The sequence below is a fragment of the Chinchilla lanigera genome, unplaced genomic scaffold (genome assembly GCF_000276665.1).
Source record: "Chinchilla lanigera isolate Chin_1 unplaced genomic scaffold, ChiLan1.0 scaffold00120, whole genome shotgun sequence".
Taxonomy (NCBI): domain Eukaryota; kingdom Metazoa; phylum Chordata; class Mammalia; order Rodentia; family Chinchillidae; genus Chinchilla; species Chinchilla lanigera.
This window is the reverse complement of record NW_004955521.1, coordinates 621048-643450: the sequence shown is the minus strand read 5'-3', so window position 1 is coordinate 643450 and position 22403 is coordinate 621048. Positions and strand designations below refer to the sequence as shown.

The following is a 22403-nucleotide window of genomic DNA, read 5'->3' as shown; positions in this document are numbered from 1 at the left end:
TTTCTTTAAAGCTCAAACACAGTAACTATATTCAAATTATTTATATTTAATATATCTCCATATAAAATAAGTTTGAGCAGTCTTGTTAAGTTGCTACATAGCCCAGGCTGAGCTTGAACTTGTGATCTTCTTGCCTTTAGTCACCCAGATTCCTAGGATTACAGTTGTGTGCCACCATGCCTAGATTTTAAAAATATTTTTTATTACACAGGCATTTCTAACCCATGAACACACATCCCTATCTACAGCTACATCCTTATCTGCCTCTCCTCATAAAACAAAAGTTAAGCATATTAAACTTTCTACAGGGCTGTGAATGTGACATACTGTTCAGGCCTCCATTCTTTTTAGTAATTCTCTTTCTGCCTGGAAAAGCCTTTTAAGAATTGCCTCTGGGAAACTGTAGCTTCCCCAAGACAGAATTGATCCTCCTACTTGAGTACTTACAGGACCCAGCTTGCTAATCAAACATGTAACTTATTTGAAAATGAGTACTTTTTAGTGTTATGGTCATATACATCCTGACTCCATGGATAAGATTGACTATTTGCTAACATTGGACTGAAAACTGCAATACACATTGACAGGTCTTCATTGATTTTCATGCTTTTCTTGAATGACTTGATGTCATGTCTTTTATTTCCTAGAGTATCCCCTCTATGAGTAGGTGGGATTTTAGGCTAGTAGCATCTTCAGAGATGTTCTGCAAAGGTAACACCGTGAGTCTGCTGCAATGCCAGTGAGACCTGGCTGTAAATGACCCGGTGAGAGGCAAGGTTTGCAGGGGTCTATTATTGGCATTAGGGATGTTTTGCATGCAGCCTGCAGCCTCCATTAGCTCAGCTTTCAGGTTCTGCCTACATTTTTTCTCTGGTAAAAGAATTAAGTAGGCTCTGACTCTGGAGGGATTCCAGAACTGGACAGATTTTCAAGCAAAGCATGTAGTCTAGAAAGAAATGACTATGACCAACTTACAAATATCAACTCAGACATAGTGAGATAAACAGGAGGTCTCTCAACTTTAATGTGCTTTTACATAGTATGGAGATTTTGTTAAAATGAAGATTTGAAGCCATTCATTGTGGCACATGTCTGTAATTTCAGCACTTGGGAAGCTGAGGCAGGAGGATTGCTGCAAGTTTCAAGGCCAGCTTGGGCTGCAGAGTGAGTTCAAGGTCAGCCTGAATTACATAGTGACACTCTGTCTCAAAAACCAATCAAGCAACACACACACACACACACACACACACACACACACACACACAATCACAAATCATGAGAAAATGAAAAGAAAAAGCAGATTAGCAGATTTGGACTCAGGAGTGAGTGGAGCCCACAGTTTCGTATGTTGAAGCTACCAGACCTGCTGGTGATACCAACGCCCTGTTGAGGAGCAGGAAGGTAAGACTCGTGCAGCAGCTTTGGGAAGCCTGATTTACTCCATTTGCCTAAATTCAAAATGTGAAATTGAACATCAGAAGGGCAGAGAAAGCTGGCCAAGAATCCTCAGTAAAAGACCCTTGCCGAGATTTGCTCAGAGATCCTGGAGGGTTTGTCTTGTCTTGTCTTTATGTAGAGAGTACGGGTTGGTGAAGTTGCTTCAGTTTCTCTCTCTACTTTGCCGGCAGGGTGACCTATATGTGGAGATTGTCTTAGATAAACCCCAGAGTCTGTGTGTGCATCGGGGCACATACCTAGTGTATGACCACATACCTAGTGTATGACCACATGCCTATTGTATGGTGTGTGGACCCATTGTACAGGTCCACACATAACTCTGGTGGTCATCCAGGCTGCGTCAGCTCCACCCTACTTGAGCAGAGACAGCCAGAGCTGGGCTGTTATGCCAGGAAAAGGAATGAGGGGGGCTTGGTGTTTTCATGTTTATTTTGTAATTTTATGTTACTCATGCTACCATTTAATGTCCACAAAATCATTAGTGTCTTGTTTGGATTTTACTGGGTTTTCAGAGTCAGTACTGGTGATTTTAGATTCCTTTAGCCCTTGGCTGCTATGTGTATATACCACAATCTCATTTGGGTTCAATTTACTCTCCTAGGAAAAAAAGACGCTGGAATCTTTTGATTCAGGGCTTAAGTGAAAATTTTTGAAAACTTAGAAGGTACCTTTACTAAACTCTTTAAAGGAGAAAAACTGATTCAAAGAAAACCCAGGCAGTAGCATGACATGGCTTGTTTGTTTTTACCTGCTTCTTATCCCCGTTAATCCAGAGTGGATCTCCTAGAACATGATGGAGCTGCTTGAACAAAAATTGTACTGTGTGGGGGAGGGTTGCATGCACCAAGGATAAGTCAGGATCAAGCAAGTATTTTGGGGAGACTTCATGTGAAGCTATAACTCAATTTTTCATATTGAAAGACATCCCCTAGATAGAATCAGCAGAGACAGGATAAGACAAAGAAAAATGACATCATGATTCCCAAAGAAAACAAAACCCAATTGCAAATCCTGCCCATCAGCTCAAGCCATTCATCTTCTCCATACTTCCATGTCATCATATTTTATTTCAATTGAAAACCCACCCGGTGGGAATATTTCTTCTGAGCGATCTGGATAGCACTGGGGATCCAGTCTGTGTTTAGTGGTTCTAAGCCCTGAGGCTCTTAATAAAAGTGAAGGAAAAGAAAGCTCCAAGTGCTACTGGAATTAGGAGAAATGCCACCAGATAGTTACTGGAGCAAACAGAATAGTAGTGGGACAAGAAAAATAGAAATACCATAGTAGTTGGGACAAAAAAATATTACTTTAGTTTGAATTACTAGACAACCAAGATTTTATATTTTTATCAAAAGATGTCATATGTTTTAATGCATGTGAAAACCATTAAGTTACATTGGGAATGTAAAATCCATATTAATTAATTAAATAAGTAGAAAGCACTGTACTCTTTTTCTTATTTTAAAAGTAAGTTGGGGGGCTGGGGATTTAGCTCAGCGGCACAGCGCCTGCCTGGCAAGCGCAAGGTCGTGAGTTCGGTTCCCGGTACCGGAGAAAAACCAAAACCAAAACCAAAAACAAACAAAAAAATAAAAGTAAGTTGGGAACACTAAAAGTAATTTCGAGGATTTAACTAAGCACACATAGCACTTATTATGGTGCTTGGCTAAGAGTAAGCTATTATCAAAGCTAGTATTTAGAAAGACTGCGTTAGTGCACAGACAGCTATAAAAGTATTGATCCAAACTGTAGACTTTCTATGTACATTAAATAAACCCAAGAGCTTGGAATGGTGGCACATGGCTGTAATCCTAGCACTCAGGAGGCTGAAGCAGGTGGATCACTGTGAGTTTGAGATCAGACTTGCATGGTGAGTTCAGGACCAGTCTGAGCTACATAGCAAGACCCTGCCTCAAAAAATCAAAAACAAAAATAAATCAAAACCTCAAACACTTAGGATGATTGTAAATTTATATGCTCATTATATACTCATTCTTCATTCAACTCATTTTGAGCAATTTTATGTAGTTCCTACTCAAAATGCATCTTGTCTACCCAAAATACCTCTTGATGAGATAGGTTAAAAAATTAACACTAAATGGATAGTAGAAAAACGCAAGGATAGAGGTATATGTAACAAGATATGGCACCAGTGGGGTGGGGTATCTAACTCAGATATTTCTTTGAGGAGATAATGCTTAAACCAAGAAAGTTTTGTCAGGAAGAAAACCTACAGATTGAAGAATCGGCAGGTAGAAAACACTGGAGCATGAATGCAGGATGCCTTCCAGGAAGCAAAGTAACACAGCGCGGTGAAGGAAAGGCTACTGAGGGGTAAAGCTGAAGCACCAAGCAGTGGGATCTTAAAGCAGCGCGACTCCTGGGCCGAGCCTTGCTGATTCTGACTGGTATTTTTAAAAAATTAAAAATTTCAATTTTACTTGGTTAATTCTAATAATTTTTATATGTGAAGAGCCAAAACGTGTATTTAGAAATGGCTGCAGATAACCTCTTTGGCTGGCGCAGGCGAGGGCTTCCCGGTTTGCAGCACCTCTGCACCCTGAGGGACCGAGGGTGGGTTTGCGTGCCTGAGAGGCGACTCAGCCCCGACAGAGGTGCTGTGCAGCCATGGGCCTGGTCAAAACCAGGCAGCTGCTGCTGAACTGCTCGCTGAGGCAAACTTACGGTCCTCACCAGCACCAGCACTGCTTCCTGCCCTCAGCTGGACCCTCTCAGGCTTGAAAATCTTCGTCATTAGGGCCAAATCCACACTGCCTCATTCTTTGTTCACCCTGTTGGTCCCAGTCTCATTTGTCCTGTAATCACCTCTAACCTTCTCCTTCAGCCTTGCCCTGCGCTCCTCCAAATGCCCCCGGTGTTCTTGGGAATTACCTTTCTGGTCAGCTGCATTACAAGTCAGTCCAAGTCAGGATGCACATGTTTAAGCAGACTCATTGGCTGCAGATCTAAACTGCATCTTCAAATCGAACTTTTCAGAAATTGTTCTGATAGTTGAGTTTAACATTTCTGGTCCCCATGTTGGGGAAGGGCTATGGCTGGCATCTCAGGGACACCAACGAAAACAGCCAGCCAGCCACTGGCACCCTCTTGCACCCTGTGCGTTCCCTGCCCGCAGCCTCCTCCAGGATTTCCCTCCCCTTCCGTTCTGCCTAAAGCTTTGTAGGTCTTGTATGTAAATTCTCTTGAAAATACCCTGTCTCTTGCATTAAAAATACTACTTGAACAAAATGATAAATTTGTTATTATCTAGCCAAGGAAAGATGAAATCTAGGAATTTAATTTCTCCCTCACTTTGAGAGAGAAGCAGGCAGGCAGAAATAAAGAGTGCAAATAGTAGCTGGAAAGTAGCTTTTCTGCCAGTCTTGTATTTTTAGGTAATATTCTCTTCCTTACACCCCTCCTTAAGGGTGGGTGGTTTCACAATTTCCTGAGGTATTGCCTTTCTGTGAAACAGCAAGCCCTGCTGCCAAGCTTTACTTTCTTCTCTCCCAATGGTTTCTCTACTTTCAGAGCTTGTGGGCAAGGCAGAGATCACTTTCCAGAAGGATGAGAAAAGTAGGAGCATAATGTAGATTGGTGTGGGGCCCAGGGCCTTCAGTGGTAGAGTTCCTAAATTTCTGTGGTTAAAAATCTCGTTCCCTGAGTATCATTGCCAAGGTGTATAAAGGTTTTCAAGTGAAAAGTTCTAGGATGCCTTTGGCTTTAAGAGTACTGTGTAGGTTACAACAAATGGATTTGTCATCTTCTGGCCAAGGATTTTTCCCTAACGCTCTCACAAGGCCAGTATGTCTTCAACTGACTCCTTTTACAAATATAAAATGCCGGACACAAAGGACCGGCTACATAGTTTATGAGCTCCACAAGAAACTGGACCCCATGGGAACAGTGTAGGCTGGGGAAGGTTGCAGATGGAAGGTGGGCCATAGACTTCTTCCCTTCTCAGTCTTGTTTATACTATATAGCTAGTCCTGGCACAGAATTCATAGAACTGGAAATCTTATCTCCAGCAAAGAATGCTGAGTGTTTATCAGAACGAAGGCTTTTCTGATCTTCCCCACTAAAAGGTTATGTGAAGCTGGGCATGGTCGTAAGCTTGAGTTTCAGCCAGTAAAATTAGAGGACATGCTTTGCTACTTCTGGACCGTGGCTTTTAAAGAAGCTGTGCTTCTCCAGAGTCCCTGCCTTTTTGCTGGCTGGATGTGAGTGATGGTGGGGTGCCATGGGGGAGGCTGGGGGAGGGCAGACCCACAGAAGCCATTCCCCAGTGACCATGTGCTGGAGCAAACCCAAAAGCTGGTAGAACTTGTTTTTACTTCCACATTGTTGCTTCTTTGGCCTAGCTTACCCTACTGCACTGAAAAGTTTTGCAGATTGGTATAACAGTTTATAAAGGTTTTACTGAGCCTCTTATATTTGCTCAAGAATATTTTGTTCAGTTGAACAATGCAGGCCCTTCTACGAAGAGGACCCTTCTGTAAGACTCCAGTTCTTTTCATTCACAGTACTCATGCTGGACCATGCTTCATATTTGTAAAGTTTATGTTTTACTTCCAGCTTTGTTTTTCTCATTTTTAATTTGTTTGGTTGTTTCAGTTGTTTAGCCTGTTTATATCTATAGTGATCCAGTCCTATGAGGGAGACATTTGTGCGTCTTTTTCTTTTAGACAGGTAACTTTATTGCTTTCTGGTGCAGCTGGGAGATGTTATTTATGGAAGTGACAATTAAAAATGTGTGTCACACAAATCGAAAGTCAGACATACCCTTGTAGGAATGGTTATTATGGCACAGAGTGACTGCCAGGCTCTTGAAAAGCCTTTTTTTTATTTTAAAGAGAATAAAAAATAATAAAAAACATTAAGAATGATACAGAATTTCAAAACAGATAGGAAATCAACAATGGTTGTTATATTGTATATTGTGATCTTCAAAGTATTTGCTCAGATTACCAGATATAGGCATGCAAACTTGATAAAAAAATTAAGCATTAACTATTCCTTTGAATAAATCAATAGAAATTAGTAGTACAATATCTTCGCTATCTTGTGTATGTATATATGTTTTCTCCCTTCCTTCTTTTTTTCTTTTTTCCTTTCCATCATCCCAGTTGTTCCTTCCTTTGAGCAGTTTCTTTCCCTTTCACAATATCTATTGTACCTTTCAGATTTTATCTACTCTTTTAGTTTCTTACACTAAGGAGACAATACGATGTTTACACAAGTGTGTCTGATTTATTTCACTTATGAATAGGGTCTCTAGTTGCATCCATTTACCTATAAAAGCCTCGAGTTTATCTTTCTTTATAGCTGAGTAGTACTCCATTATATAAAAATATCACATCTTTTTTATCCATTCCTCAGTTGATGGATGTGTGTCTTTTCTAGGTACGGCCTCCTCAGCCCAAACCACAGTGGTAGGAAGTCCTAATGCTTGTCAATTGCTTAATTAGTATCTTTTTTGTGTATTTAACTTGATGTATTTTAAAGGGTCAAAGAAAGAAGAAATATGAGAACTACAAAACCCAAATCAGAATCTACTCTATTCAACAGCAGAGGACATGAAAGTATCTTGCTGTAATTTCTTGGTTGCACTAGGTCTTTTTTGCTTAGGACAGGGTTGAAATTAATGAATATGTTGCTAACAATAACTAAATAGTCAAAACCGTTTGTACCTCATGCAACTTTATTTACTATTCACATGAAGGTGTTCTATGTCAGAGCCACCTCCGGGGAGGAGCAGTTGCTGTGGCCCAGGACTGGGTCCTTAGAGAGGAGGCGAGAAGGGGCTGGGGATTTAGCTCAGCGGCAAAGCGCTTGCCTGGCAAGTGCAAGGTCGTGAGTTCGGTTCCCGGTACCGGAGAAAAACCAAAACCAAAAAAAAAAAAAAAAAAAGAGAGGAGGCGAGAAGATGGCGGATGACCTCTAGTGCTGCCCATGGCAATGTGGAGATCTGGACGATCCAGAAACTCATTAAGATCTTGGAGGCAGCCCGCGGTAATGGCACCAGCATGACATCACTGATCATTCCTCCCAAAGACCAGATTTCACAAGTGGTAAAAATGTTAGCAGATGAGTTTGGAACTGCATCTAACATTAAGTTACGAGTAAACCACCTTTCAGTCCTGGGACCCATCACATCTGTATGACAGAGACTCAAACTTTATAACAAAGTACCTCCAAATGGTCCTGTGGTTTACTGTGGAACAATTGTAACAGAAGAAGGAAAGGAACAGAAAGTCAACACTGATTCTGAGCCTTTCAAACCAATTAATACATCACTGCATTTGTGTGACAGCAAATTCCATACAGAGGCTCTTACAGCACTATTTTCAGACGACAGCAAGTTTGGCTTCATTGTAGTAGATGGCATGGTGCACTTTTTGGCACACTCCACGGAAATACAAGAGAAGTCCTGCACAAATTCACTGTGGATCTTCCAAAGAAACATGGTAGAGGAGGCCAGTCAGCCTTGTGTTTTGCCCCTTTAAGAATGGAAAAGCAACATAACTATGTTTGGAAAAGAGCAGAGACTGCTGTATAGCTGTTTATTTCTGGGGACAAAGTGAATGTAGCTAGTCTTGTTTTAGCTGGATCAGCTGACTTTAAAACTGAACTAAGTCAGTCTAATATGTTTGATCAGAGGTTGCATTCAAAAATTTTAAAGTTAGTTGATATCATATATGGTGGTAAAAATGTATTCAACCAAGCTATTGAGTTATCTCCTGAAGTCCTCTCTGACATGAAATTCATTCACAAAAAGAAATAACAGAGTGACACTCTGATGAAATTAGCCAGGACACAGGCAAGTTCTGTTTTGGAGTTGAAGATATACTAAAGACTTTGGAAATGGGAGCTGTAGAGATTCCAATAGTCTATGAAAATCTGGAGGTATGTTCTTCATTGCCAAGGGACAGAAGAGGAGAAAATTTTCTATTTAACTCCAGAGCAAGAGAAGGATAAATCTCATTTCACAGACAAAGAGACAGGACAGGAACATGAGCTGATTGAAAGCATGCCCCTTTTGGAATGGTTTGCTAACAACTGTAAAAAATTTGGAGCTACACTGGAAATTGTCACAGATAAGTCACAAGAAGGATCTCAATTTGGGAAAGGATTTGGTGGAACTGGAGGTATCCTGTGGTATCTAGTAGATTCCAGGGAATGGAATACCAAGGAGGAGATGATGAATTTTTTTTTATGTTGATGACTACTAGGTAGTCAACGTGGGTCCAGCAAAATGTGCCTCACCCTCCAGCATCTAACCCAAAGAGTATAGCTGTGGTGGACTCCCGCCTTACAACTGGCACATTTCCAGAACTCTGTGAGCTTTGGATACTGAAAATAAAACCAAAAAAGAAAACCAAACCCAGCCCTACCCTTTGGTTTGTCATGGTGTCAGCACAGCAGCCTACAGCTAGGTTCCTAAATGCCACTTTGGACTAATTTTAAAAAAGAATCCCAGTTTTTACTTTTACTCAATGGTAAAATTGGTTGTTCTTGTATTTTATGAAAAAAAATTTTTTTAACCTTCATACTTAGAAGCAAAAATACTTTAACTGCTGTAAACCTTCAAAAGTTAATAGAAGTGAGATCATTCTGGTTTGTTTCTGATTTTGATTAGAGAAAAATTAAATTGCTGCATTCGCAGTGACCCATTTACATGGCATTCTCAGCTTAGACTGTGTAAGAAGAGATATATGTGGTGAAATGTTGGAACCGTTTCCCTCCTGGCCTCTGTTTAATGTTGAAAGGGTGAGCTAATATGAAGCAATTTCAACCTCACTCTTTCACACCCCTCCCCAGACTGTCAGTTGCAAGGATGCAGACTGCATTGCAATGTCGAGCTGACTCCTGAAGCACTGGGGCCAGGGCACTGTTTACTTTCATCTGTTTGGTAGACACATTTGTGCACAGCATTTGGGAGCCCTTTGTATCACTCACTTGCTTTGACAAGGGTCCCCGTAATCTCAGCTTACTAAAAATTGGTGTGGGATGGCTATGAAGGGTGGTGAAACCACTTCTGTGCTATTGGTGGGACTGAGAGAAGTAAAATATGCAATTTAAGTGGAAGCAAAAAACTTTTAAAGAGTATTTAATTTTGCTCTGGTGTATCTTGGTAAAAGGGAGGTGGTCGTGTTTCCATGTGTTGGGTAGCATGAGATTATGTGAATGTTTTGATTTCTTTAAATGAACTACAAGGTTTTTCACAAGAACAACAGACAAGACATGTATGACTGCATGTAATTATGAACCCCTGGTGGGGTTGGGTCATATGTTTCAAATGTGGGATTTAAAAAGCACCTCTCATGTAGAAATGATGAGAAGAGGGTGGGAAGGGCAAGGGTAGGAAGGGATGGGACACAGCTTCTGGCACCATGCACTAAAAACATGTTGGATCCAAAAATTGACCTGAAAACCTGAAGTTTATGCTTCACAGCTGGGTACCAGTCAGACCAGCTGACATGCAAGGTAATGGTGTGCTCAAGGTGGTGACAGTGAACAAAGCATGTAGGATGTGTCCAGTGGTAGCAAGGGAAAAGTGCATACCAAATGGACTTGGAAGGACCAAAGGTTTTTAAAGTCAGTTGGTATCAGCCCCACACTGATGGGGTGGTGGGGTGTATTTGGTTTTCAAATTGGGTACTTTGAACACTTTAGTGCCTGACTGCTGTTCTTCACTGACTTGATTGAGTCACTAGTAGCTTTACTGGTCTGAATCAGCTCCTTGTTCCCAGGTTACAGACCTGCCTATCCTTCCACTAATCCTGTTTTACTTGAATGAAGGGAGTATGTCTTAAATGTAAAACTTCTTGTTCTTACCCTGTACTCTGAGGTCCAAATTACTGTCTGTCAATGTGTATCCTGATGCCTCATCCCCAGTGAGAAGAGTTGATTCTTTGGTGTTCACTGGCATGGAAAGTTTCACCAAAACAGGCTTTTGCTTTGGGCTCTGCTGTTTCTTTGCAGAACACCCAAGAGCAAGTGCAAACATGCTCTCTTCACAGCAGTACCTTAGGGTTTTGCCATTGTAAACGGGTCTGATGTGATATGACAAGACTAGAGAAATAGGATGTAAATTTACATTTTTTAATATGCTTGTTGTTACATATGATACATTTAGGGTATGCACCTCCTTTTGCAGTTTTTATTTTTACTATTTAAGTTTGGAAATGATGCCAAATTTTTGTATTTCTTTGATGTGTTCTTTAATGTGTTCTCTTTGGTGATATATATGGCATTATGTATTGATGTGGTATCAATATATACTGATATGTATTACACTTACACATACAAACACAGTAAGAGGGAGTGAAACCGCAGCCTTTGCATTCTCTACAGCCTCTGTGGAGAGATCCCAAGTAGTGAAGTCTTGGCATTGTGATGCATAGAGATGGAGAAGAGTATTAAACCATATTTAAGAATAAAAAAATATTCACACTAAGCCTGGGAAATAGCATGGAGTGTGTGTTTCCAGTCTGGAATTTCATTTGAGGAAACCAAGATACAAAGTAAATAAGCAATGGGCCCCAGAAGCAGGGACAGTAGCATATATGACCCGAGTTCAGTGTTCTTTGCATTGTGTAATACAATGACCGCCAACCTCCAAGTGCACTTTTGCGCACCCTGGCATCCTTTTCTCTCAGGTGTGGGAGGTGTGTGAGCTCATTTCCAAGGTTCCTTCAGCTTACATATTTTATGAATATACTTTTCCATCTGCTTTCCTATAGAAGAAGTTTGTAGTCTTCCATTATGCCACAGGCCTAGAATTTTTGTCTTCTATTAATTTTGCTTTCACAATGGGGAAAATGATTCAAGTTTTATTTACTAAGACTCCCTTCTTTTTTCTTCATGTAATATTGATTCCATGCCCTTAAATACATTATGTCAGAAGCTGTGATTTTTTCCCTTGAAATCAAGCCAGGAATGAAGTTAATCTCAGCCCATTACACTGCTAATGCTTATCTTCACCTCGGGATGTTTTCCAAAGTACTTATAAGTCATTATCCCTTATAGGACCTAGCACTTTACTGAGTTTCCACTTTGTTTAAATTTGGATAGTCATAATTTATTATTTGCATCAAGATATGTTTAGTGGGGAAGGAGTCTCTATTAATAATTACACTTGGACACTGGCATATTAACGGAGTCTGCCCCAAACAAATAGGCACACATATGCTCCCAGTTAAAAGGCATTGCTTGCTGGGGACTCACCACTGTTATTTTCTGCTTTAGCTTCCAATTATTGCTTTTCACACTATTATCACACTGTGTAAGAACACATTTATTTATGTGCTTTAAAAATATCTGCATCTCTCATTAGACTTTTTGTTCCATACGGCAGTATGTAATACCTAGCATAATGTTTGCCACATAGTAAGTGCTCAATGAATCACTATTAGATGATGGGATAAAGAAGCCTACTACTCAGAGGTAACTATTTGGTTGATATTCAAGAACATCTCAAAATAAACAAGGAAAGGAAAGAAAGTGCTGGATGTTATGCTACCTTGATGGATTTCAGGCTGAAACACAGCAACTTTTCAATTTTTGGTATTGGGAGTCGGTTCCATCATTTTCCTCATCAAATAGCAGATTTTGTCCTGAGAAATACTCAAGTTTTACTGACCTGATAAACTGAAACAGTGGGGGATGCAAAAGGCATCACAAAAGGCTTTGTCTTTGCAAGTAGAAGGGTGTAGTTTTCTGATTGCCCCTGAAGCCCCACCAGGAGCAGGGATTTGGGTGCCACATGAAGCATCCTGGGTCCTTGAGCACTTCCATGTGGCCAGCAGTGAGATTCTACTGCCTTACTACATTGGTCAGGATTTGGAGAACTCATGAATTAAACTCAGAAGAGAGTAAGTAATAGACTGGGGTGACAGCTTTAAAATTTATAATGAAAATTAGGCCAAACTTTTCAGATAATTACATCCATGGCTATTGAATCCACCTGTTGAAAAGTAAGGAGTAGTGGCAAAGGCTGCTTAGGGACGGGCCGTACTGGGTAGTTACACAGTCTCAGAGCTGTTAGAATTGAGGCTGCCCAAGGCTATAAGCAACACCAGGTCCTGGGAGCGTCGCCTGCACAAGTACTCATGCATGCTCTTTGGAAACCCTTCCACTGTGCAGTGCCAGGTAAGCACAGACATTTGTAATTTTAATGAGTGATAAACTTTTTAAAATGTGAAATGAGAAAATGAGGTCCATGAGGAAACAAATGGGGGAGGGGCAGAATGTGTGAGACTCTGCCTGCTTTGCAGAGTGGGCCATAAATTTGAATCTGAGCTTTCCAGTAGCTGGGATGGAGAGAGAAACTGATCAATTTTTCCTGTCTAGCTCACATTTATCATCTCCTCACGCCTGACATATTACCAAATATCTGGGTAATTAAGTTATCTCCTGGTTTCAAAGACTGTATCACATTGGAAGATATCTACCTTCTTCAGGCACAGATCTATGTATCATTTCCCAGGATGGACCTTCTCGATAGCTATCTCTACTTCAACTCATTTTGTGCCTGAGGCTGATTTCCATTGTCTGCAAGGTGTGCCCTGTTTAAAAACTAGAGAGCCCTGTGTGCTGATTCCCCACAAATTTACTTAATGATTATGATGACATGGTATATCCTTTAGCATGTCAACTTCTAATTATGTAAACCATTTCTTAAAGCAGGTATGTTTTTCCCCTCTGCTACGTAATCTTCTACTTTAGTAGCAGAAATACTTTGACTCATTTTCCACGTTCTTTGGCATGGTGCTGGAGTGGACTTTCTTCTATGACTAGTAGATATCTCCATTGCTTCTTACATTATGAGATGGACCACAGGAAGACACTGTGTTGCTGCAGAGTAGTGCTTCTTGCTTGTGGCTCCCTCCCCACCTCCACTCCATTCCAGCAGCTGAGGGTCACTGCTGTGATGTGAAGCATGTGTCACACTCCTCAGGTGGCTCCAGGTTGCAGTGAACTTGAAAAGAACTGCTACATACAATACTGTTTGAGTGAAGTCTGAGAATTTTGGCTAGGACTTGGTGATGCTTTTGTTTTAATGAGCTTGTTATTGGAACCATACTTATCTTAATGTGACCTAAACTATGTTTTAAAACAAAATTATCAGAAATTCACATTTGTCCAATCTTTAAGATAGTGAATTTCATAGTTGTACAGTACATACACAGAGAACATAAGGGAGTCTTGGAAGTCTAGCAGTGAAACAGACAGCTCTACGGTACAAGCACATTTTAAAAACATGACAATTTTATGTAGATGACATTTGATAATTTCCCCAGCCAAGGATGGATGACAATCTTCATACTGCTCAGAGATTGCATTCAATTAGGCATCTGATAATTCCTCCCCTCATTAGAGCTAATCAGCATCTAGAACTAGATTGATAGAGATTTCTAAAATTTTGGCTAGAATTATATAAAAGAAATTATTCTGGAATTATAGAAAATCATGAAGAAATTATTTAGTGAATCATGACCAGCTTACAACTAAAATGCACCCTTCTTTCTCCCTCTCTAGATTAGGTCCTATTTATGTGGTCTTATTTTTTAGTCTACAGCATACTCTTATTGGGAGCAATGTGTAAAAAGCTTTCGTTTATGAAAAATACAACTAATTCATGGGCCCAAAGAGAGTTTTTGAACAGATTTAGTAACCTGATTTAACAAGCGATAAAATTATAGCTTGTCACGGCTATAGCTTGAAATTAAAATCTTCAGTTTAAGCTCTGAAGTATTATTATATGACTGTAATAAACAGAGAGAGAGAATGAAAGACACAGACAGAGGGAGGGAGAGAGAGAGAGACAGAGAGAGAGAGAGAGAGAGGGAGTTTTAGTACTAGGTCCCTTAGCTTCCATCAGATTCTCACAAGGATTTATAACTTCCAAAAATAAGACCACATAAATAGGACCTAATCTAGAGAGGGAGAAAGAAGGGTGCATTTTAGTTGTAAGCTGGTCATGATTCACTAAATAATTTCTTCATGATTTTCTATAATTCCAGAATAATTTCTTTTATATAATTCTAGCCAAAATTTTAGAAATCTCTATCAATCTAGTTCTAGATGCCACTAAAGTAGAAGATTATGTGGCAGAGGGGAAAAACATATCTCCTTTAAGAAATGGTTTACATAATTAAAAGCTGACATGCTAAAGAATATACCATGTCGTCATAATCATTAAGTAAGTTTGTGGGGAATCAGCACACAGGGCTCTCTAGTTTTTAAACAGGGCACACCTTCCAGACAACGGAAATCAGCCTCTGGTGATAAACGTGAAATATATTTAATTTAAACTGAATCTTCTTACTACCTGGCTAATGTTCCCCAGTCCTTGTGTTTTTAATTGGTTATCAATCTTCATCTTGTATTTTAAGAAGGTTAATAACTAGCCCAATGTCAAAATATTTAAGTCTCAATGTTGCTCATGAAATAACCCTAGTAGTTTGAGGAACACGGTTTTATATAATTTAGTCAATTGGGTAATTGACTCAAAATATTTAGGATTTGTCTTTTTGTCTCTTTCACTTCTAGTCACCTCATGCGCTAGGAGTAAATCCTCTGACGATGCCGGAATTTTAGTCCCAGATCTGCTGCCTTAAGTGTTTTTTATTAAAAGTTTAAAAGGGGCTGGGAAAGTAGCTCAGTGGTAGAGCGCTTGCCTTACTGAATTGCACAAGGCCCAGGGTTTAACTTCCAGCACCAAAACAAAACAGAACAAATAAATAGAAAAACTAAAACAAAACAAAACAAAACAACAAAACAACAACCCCGCCCGGTCTTCCACTGGCCTCCTTGTGTTGCATTTTCCGCCCGCTTCCCTCACCTTCAGAGTCAACAGCACAGATAATCTCTCCATTCCAAGATCCTTCATTGGAGCACACTACAGAGCCCTTTTTGTGGGTTAGGCAAAGGTCCCAGGTTTAGGGTCTAGGACATATCTGTTAGAGGGGGGTCATCAGTCTTCTTACAACACGCGTGTTGTAACATTTTATAATGTTTACACTACAATAAAGGTATCTCTACCTGTAGAAGTAATATAGGCACATAAATATATTCTCATATAAGAGAATACAGATAAATCTAAAGTCTCTCTTCCACTTTCTCCCTCATCTCAGTCTTCCCAGAAGCAGCTCCTGTTGCTCATTTACTTTAGGACATTTGCTACTTCTTACGTGCCATGTGCATTTGTGGTAGCTAAACAAGTACAATTGTATGTAATTTTCTGCTCTCTCTCTCTTTCTCTCTCAAACTCTTTGGGATTTTGATATGATTACATTGTTGGCTAAAGATGAGCTCCCCAGTGATTACCATGTTTAATCTTTGCCTCCTGGAACATGGATTTTATTTTATTTTTAATGGACAAGTAAAAATCGTACATATTTACCATGTGTGAGGTTTGCTTCAGAACAAATGGTGAATATTTAAATTTTAAAAATTGAGTAAAAGACACATTGCTATTAATCCTTTCTCACAATCTCCTGTCACTTCGAACACACTTACTGTTGCTCTGGCCCCTTAGGGAAGCAGTGCTGGAGTCCTCTCTTGGGAGTGTCTCCAGTTGTGCTGTCATTGCTGCCTGGATATCCTGAGTCTGTTCAAAATGTTTGCCTTTCCCATTCATTCTGACTTTGAGGTGGAGCCAGAAGTGACCCGGTGCCGGACTGGTGAAGAAGGAGGATGCAGACGCACACTGATGTTTTCCTCAGTCTGCCTTTCTGTTGGACAGCAGTTGGCAGCAGCAGTCACCATATTTTGGATCACATCTCTAAAGACACAAAAGAAGAGTTCCAGAACTGCTCCAGAAAGTGGCAAGACTGATGGGATAAGTGTGTTTGAGTATTTTGAGGGTGACTAATCGCAATTTTTTTTTACTGTAATCAATTTTTAAAACATTCAACCATATATTTTGATCACCACTTGTTCAACATATGTTTTGAAATATGTATACACTGTGAAAGACCTCAATCAAGTTCATTAATATATGCACATACTTAACATTTTTTGTGGTGAGAAGACTTAAAATCTATCCTTTTATTTATTTTCAAATATGGTATGTTATTAACAATAGTCACCATGTTGTATAATACCTCTCCTGCACTTACTCTTCTTGTGTAATTGAAATTTCATAGCCTCTGCTCAATTTCCTTCTGTCCCTGACCCCCATTTTATTTTTACTTTATTTCTATGAGTCCAGTGTTTTGAGATTCCACACATAAGTGAGATCATGTGGTATCTGTCTTTATGTGCCTGGCTTATTTCACTTAACATAATGTCCTTGGACCATGCCTGACTGTTCCATTTTTTCAGGTCCTACATGAAGATCTCAGTAAAGTTTAATAGGTGTTTCTGACATAATTATAGGTTTGCTATCAAGTATTTATAGTTGTTGATACGGTGAACATAATAATTTTTATATTACATTTTCTAATGGATTGTAACTGAATTATAAGAAAGCTTTTTTTGTGTGGAACTAGAGGTTAAACCCAGAGCCTTCTCCCTGGGCTACATTCCCAGCCCCTTATTGTGAGATAGGATCTTACTAAATTGCTAATTTTCTCAGGCTGGGCTCAAACTTACTATCCTCCTGCCTCAGCCTCCCAGAGCACTAGAATTACAGGTATGGACCACCATGCCTGGTTAGAAAAGCTATTTTTTACATTGTTCATAATGCATATATGTGTATGTATGCATATATATATAATAGCTGTCTTGATGACTTACCAACTTACTTTATTAAGTATTCTATAGCATCAGTGAATTTATTTGAAAATGATGAGAATTTTACTGCTAGCCATTCTTTGCAAGAGCTATATTATTTAGTAGATACATTTAAGACTATAAAATTACCTCTGAGGGGCATCATGGTTGCATCTCTCAGGTTTTCATATATAGTACCTGATCACTGTTCATTTCTAAAGATTGCAGTCTGCTTTTCTTCTTGTAGTGAGAACAAATAACACAAATCCACCCTCTTACCAAATCCGAAGTATACAACACAATATTATTAATAATAAACACAGTGTTGTATAGCATGTCTTTAGAACATATTCATATTTTGTAACTGAAGCTTTATACCTGTTGAACAGCAATACCTCATGTCTCCTTTTCCTCAAACCTTGGCAACTACAATTCTGCCTTTTGCTTCTATTAGTTTAACCCTTCTAGACCCCTCACACATGTGGAACTGTGCAGCGCATGCACTTAGCATACTGTTCTCAGGGTTCATCCATCTTGTCTCGTATGGCAAGATTTCTTCTTTTACAGTTGAGCAATAATCCATTGGATATATAAGTAACATTTTTTCACATGTTCATTTTTGAAATGATTTTAGGGTCCAGAGGATTGGGAAAAATGTTGAATACTTGGAAGTGATGCAATTCAAGATGATAAAAATATTAAGTAGAAGACAAATTGCATGCTTTCCCAAGTGTATCAACATTTAACTGTTTGTCCTTTCGTCTACTGATGCGGACACTTGGTTTGTGTTCTCATGGGGGCTACGGCTACTGTTGTTCCAATGAAAGGGGGGAATGCTTGTTTCTGTGAGCCCTTGATTTCTATTCTTTTGGATAAATGCTCACAAGTGGAATTTCTAGATCATATTTCATTCTACTTTTAATTTTGTGAGGAACCTCTATGTTGCTTTCCATAGTGACCATGTTAGTTTACATGCCCACTACCAATGTATAAGGGCCCCAATTTCTCCGCATTCCTGCCATACTTGTTATTTTGTCTGATTCTGGATAATGGCCATGTTAACTGGTGTGGAGTGGTATCTCACTGTGGTTTTGGTGAAACCAAACCATTGGTGAAACAATTGGTGAAACTCATTTCCCTGAAGATTAGTGATGCTGAGCACCTTTTATACACTGGTTGGACATGCATATGTCTGCTTTGGAAAAATGTCACTTAAATCCTTTGCTGATTTTGAAACTGGGTTACTTGGTTTTTTAAATATTGGGTTACAGGGATTGCTTAAGTGTTTTGGATACTGGTCCCTTATCAGATGTGCAGTTGGTAAATATGTTCTCCTGTTCTGGAGGCAGCCTTTTCATTCTGTTGTTTCTTATGCAGAGCAGATGATTTGTCTTTGCTGTAGTCTATTTTTCAACATACTTTTGACAAATCACTTGAGCTTTGGTAAGATCAGTGCTTCCCATCATTTCCCAGCATGTCACAACTGTTCATCCCCTGTTCTATTACTTGTAGCGCTTTTGCCTTAAAAGAACTGTGGCTGCTTGTTGGAATCACGCCCATTCCTGAAACCCTTCTTAGCTGCCCCCTCACGGGTGACAGGTGAGCTCTCCAGCCTCCTCTGGTCTCCATCTGCGGCAATAGCTGGCCGGAAGACATATTAGCTCCTGCATCAGGCGTAGCCACCCTGTTGTACAATCCTGTATCATCTCTTACATTATAACATAGATTGTAACTTATCTTGGAATAAGAAGTTTAAAAATTTAAAATGTAACTGGCTGTTCCTCTTACACAAAGCAATTATGAGAGGATGAAGCTTCTCCATATTATATATAGCTTTGAGGCTTTTTGAAACCCTGAAAAAATATGACAGTCTTGCTTCTGATAATCATCTTTCTTTAATATTTATTTTACCTGGAAGTGTGTGTGTCTGTGTGTGTGTGTATCTCCAAGAAATCAGTGACTCCTTTTTTTGTGGTTCTAGGAATGAACCCCAGGCCCTGTGCTTGTTATGCCACTGTGCTACCCCTAAGCTCATAGTGGGTTCCACGTTCAAGGCCTTCGACAAAACCTGTACTCTGGTGAGTCACCAGTGCTGCATAGTTGGGGTCCTAATTTCAAAAGTGTTGATGTTCCAGAAAGAAGCCCAAACAATTTACGGGACTTGGACATTCTGTGGTCGATTGCAGAGGTTTCTTCGGAGAGGAAACTTAAAAGGCTTATTAACTACTATGTGAAAAATCACTTTCAGCAGTACATTTGATTACATCTCTACCTTAGGAATTAAATTTTTTTTTAAAGGATGCAATCAATGTTGAGATGCTTTTAATGCACAACCCATAGTTATTTTAGCATAGTGTACTAAAAATAACTTGCCTTGACACCAGAAAATATTGTTTTTGAGGAACACAAGATACTCATCTTTGCTTCTCTCTTTTTTTTTCTCCCAATATATAAATGAAAATAATTTCAATGTGGCTGCTTAGATTCCCCAAAGTCTCTGAGAAAAAAAAAAATCTTCTTTTCCCAGACCACAGTGTAGTGAAATAAATTAGTATAATGATTTATGTTTACTGTTTTAGTCAATTCTGATAGAGATTATAGAGACAAAATGACAAACTGCTTTAGCGGTAAACTTAAATCATGTCAGCCAATCTTTAGTTTTTCCTTACCCTAATTGCTCCTCCTGTTCATTTATCTTCCCGGGCAATCTTTGGAAGAAATACTAGTTCAATCAGTGCATGTGCAAACCACCCGAGATGAAAAAGTTTAGTCTAATTTGTCGCACTAAATTGTAATGCCTCTAGTAAACAAATCTTGGTTTGAAAGACGACTAAAGAAATTTGAATGATTATGAGTACAAAATGCTCTCTATTTGCATTTTTAAAGATACCATTTATATGCAGGTTTTCTCTCCTCCTTCTTACTGCATCCTTCTTTGCTTATCTTTGAAGATGTGTCTTTTTTCCAGATGAGAACCCAGCACTGCATGCAGTATTTTTATTCACATAGTTCAGAACCTGTTCAGTACAAAAGTGAAAGATACAAATGTTTTCATTGTAGAAGCCCAGCAGCACTGTACTCTGACAGAAAGTCTGGGATACTAAGACATGATAGTTTAAAATGGAGATAAAAGCTTTGCCCTCATGAGTTTTTTAAGCACATGAGGTCATAGGAGATGAGAGCAGTATTAAAAGTGTGTTCTCTGTTTCAAAACCTGTACTCAAGTAAGCTTCATAATGAGCCTACTATGTTCCAAAATGTGTTGAGTTGTGGCTACATTCCTTTTTATTTAGGGGGCACTTGTTATTAAGCTGCTTTTGCTTTTATACAAGAAATGTAATCTCCATATTAGAAAGCATATTAAACCAGGGTGATTGAGGTTAAAATCTTTTAATTATTTTTTTTCCTCTGAACACAGAACAAGTTAGGCTTCTCTATTATTTCTCTCTTCAGTTATCCAAGAAGATTCTGCATCTGAGCTGTTGCATGATGCCAGAGACAAGCTGGCTGGCTTTGTCAACAGCTGTGGGGTGACAATTAGTAGATGTGGCAGGCGGCCTCTATCATTCTTGCTTGAATAAGAGGAAGACAGTCTCTAAAGACCTGGGGTCTGTGGAAGTCACAGCGCTCACTCAGTGCCTGCCAGGAATGCATCTGATGTGACTCCTTGGGAGTCTCGGGGAAGGGCCTTGATCAGGCCCGATTTAGCATCATCTCTCAGAGCCACAAGACGGATTCTCATGCTCGTCACAAAGCATTAGAATGAAGGGATCTTAGAAACCATCCCTAAAAGGAGAGACTTGGATATAAGGGAAACATTGTGATTCAGAAAGGTAAAAGGCTGTGCTTATGTCACAATGGTAAATAAGGTGAGAGCTGAGATAGGGACTTGGGTCCTAAAACTGAAAGGACTGGCTCCAGGCACCTTAGAGACACCTTATGGATAGAATAATGATGCAGCCTGGAGGCACATTTACAGAAAGGAAGTTTTAAAATGTCAAAGGAAGCTTTACTCTTTTGTGGCGAGAGGAATCCCTTCTTCACTCCCACGTGTAGACTCGGGCTATGAATGTGTGCGCTTCCAGTGTTCTGTTTTAGAGGAGTAACAGCAATTGCTGAATCACTGCATACGAATCACTATGCCAGGAGCTTTGGAGAAATAGAGAAGACTGTGGCATGACTCAGAACCTTATTGTCAGCTGGGTGTGGTGGCACACCCTATAATGCCAGCACTCAGGAGGCTGAGGCAGGAGGACCATCACAAGTTCAAGGCCAGCCTGGGCTACAGAGCAAGACCCTGTCTCAAAGAAAAAAAAGCAGCTTATTGTCAAGGGGATGCCATGGATGTGCAAATGACTATCTAGAGTGCAAAGTCAAGTGAAACAGGGGGCTAGGGTATTTATTGGGAAATATCTGCAAGGGGGAGATGATTTGGACATAAAATTCATTTTCATTAGTGAATATTAACTATGTTGGATTATCTATTGGTAACATAGCCAGACTGAGATGATGTAATTCAGGTGACACTGACAGTTGAGTTACATGAGCTCTTGCTTTTCCTCCTAACTCAGAGGAAAAGAGAATGTGCAATTTGTATGGACAATAAAAGGTGGATCCATTGCTTCCTTATATTTTACAGTGTAAGTGGCCAGTTCAGTACATGTGTAGTAGTGTAACTCTCCTTTGTGGGAACGGGTTAGCAATGCGGTGTCTACGGGAAGGGGCTCCAGCTCTGCTCCAACACCACCCTGGGCCGGCGTCACCGCAGTGCTTTGCTGTGTTTCAGCTCACACGTCCACCACTGCAGTCCCATAGTGCAGTGCCGTGGCCCCGCTTCACAGCAGCCTCGGTTTCCTTCACCCATTGCTAAAGCACATGTTACAGAGAACCGAGAGGAAAGGGAAGGGAAGACCTTTCACAAAGAAGGCAGAAGCACACAGCTTCGATTTTGACCTGTGTTGGACAGAGAAAAGAAGGACTGGGGGAACAGCATGGCACCCAGGGCACTGACACTGTTACTGACCATGTGCTGCCTGTTACCACACGCTCTGCTAAGGCCCCTGTGCCAGGGAAGCATTTGCTACCTTAACATACAGGTGGGTGAAGGTGAATTCGAACCTTTTCCTTTTGGAAGCTGGGGCAGGTAAGGGATTCATAAGGGATAGGTTGGAGTTAGAATCCACATTTGTGTGTGAGTCATGGATTTCCTGTGGGACAGGCCA

General features: G+C 40.0%; 2 pseudogenes; one reads left to right on the top strand and one right to left on the bottom strand.

The window, feature by feature from the left end:
• LOC102021038 overlaps nt 1–4213 on the bottom strand; it is a 119947-nt pseudogene extending 115734 nt beyond the window's left edge.
• A 3226-nt stretch (nt 4214–7439) lies between these two features.
• On the top strand, nt 7440–22133 carry LOC102020700 (annotated as a pseudogene).
• Nucleotides 22134–22403: the final 270 nt, after the last annotated feature.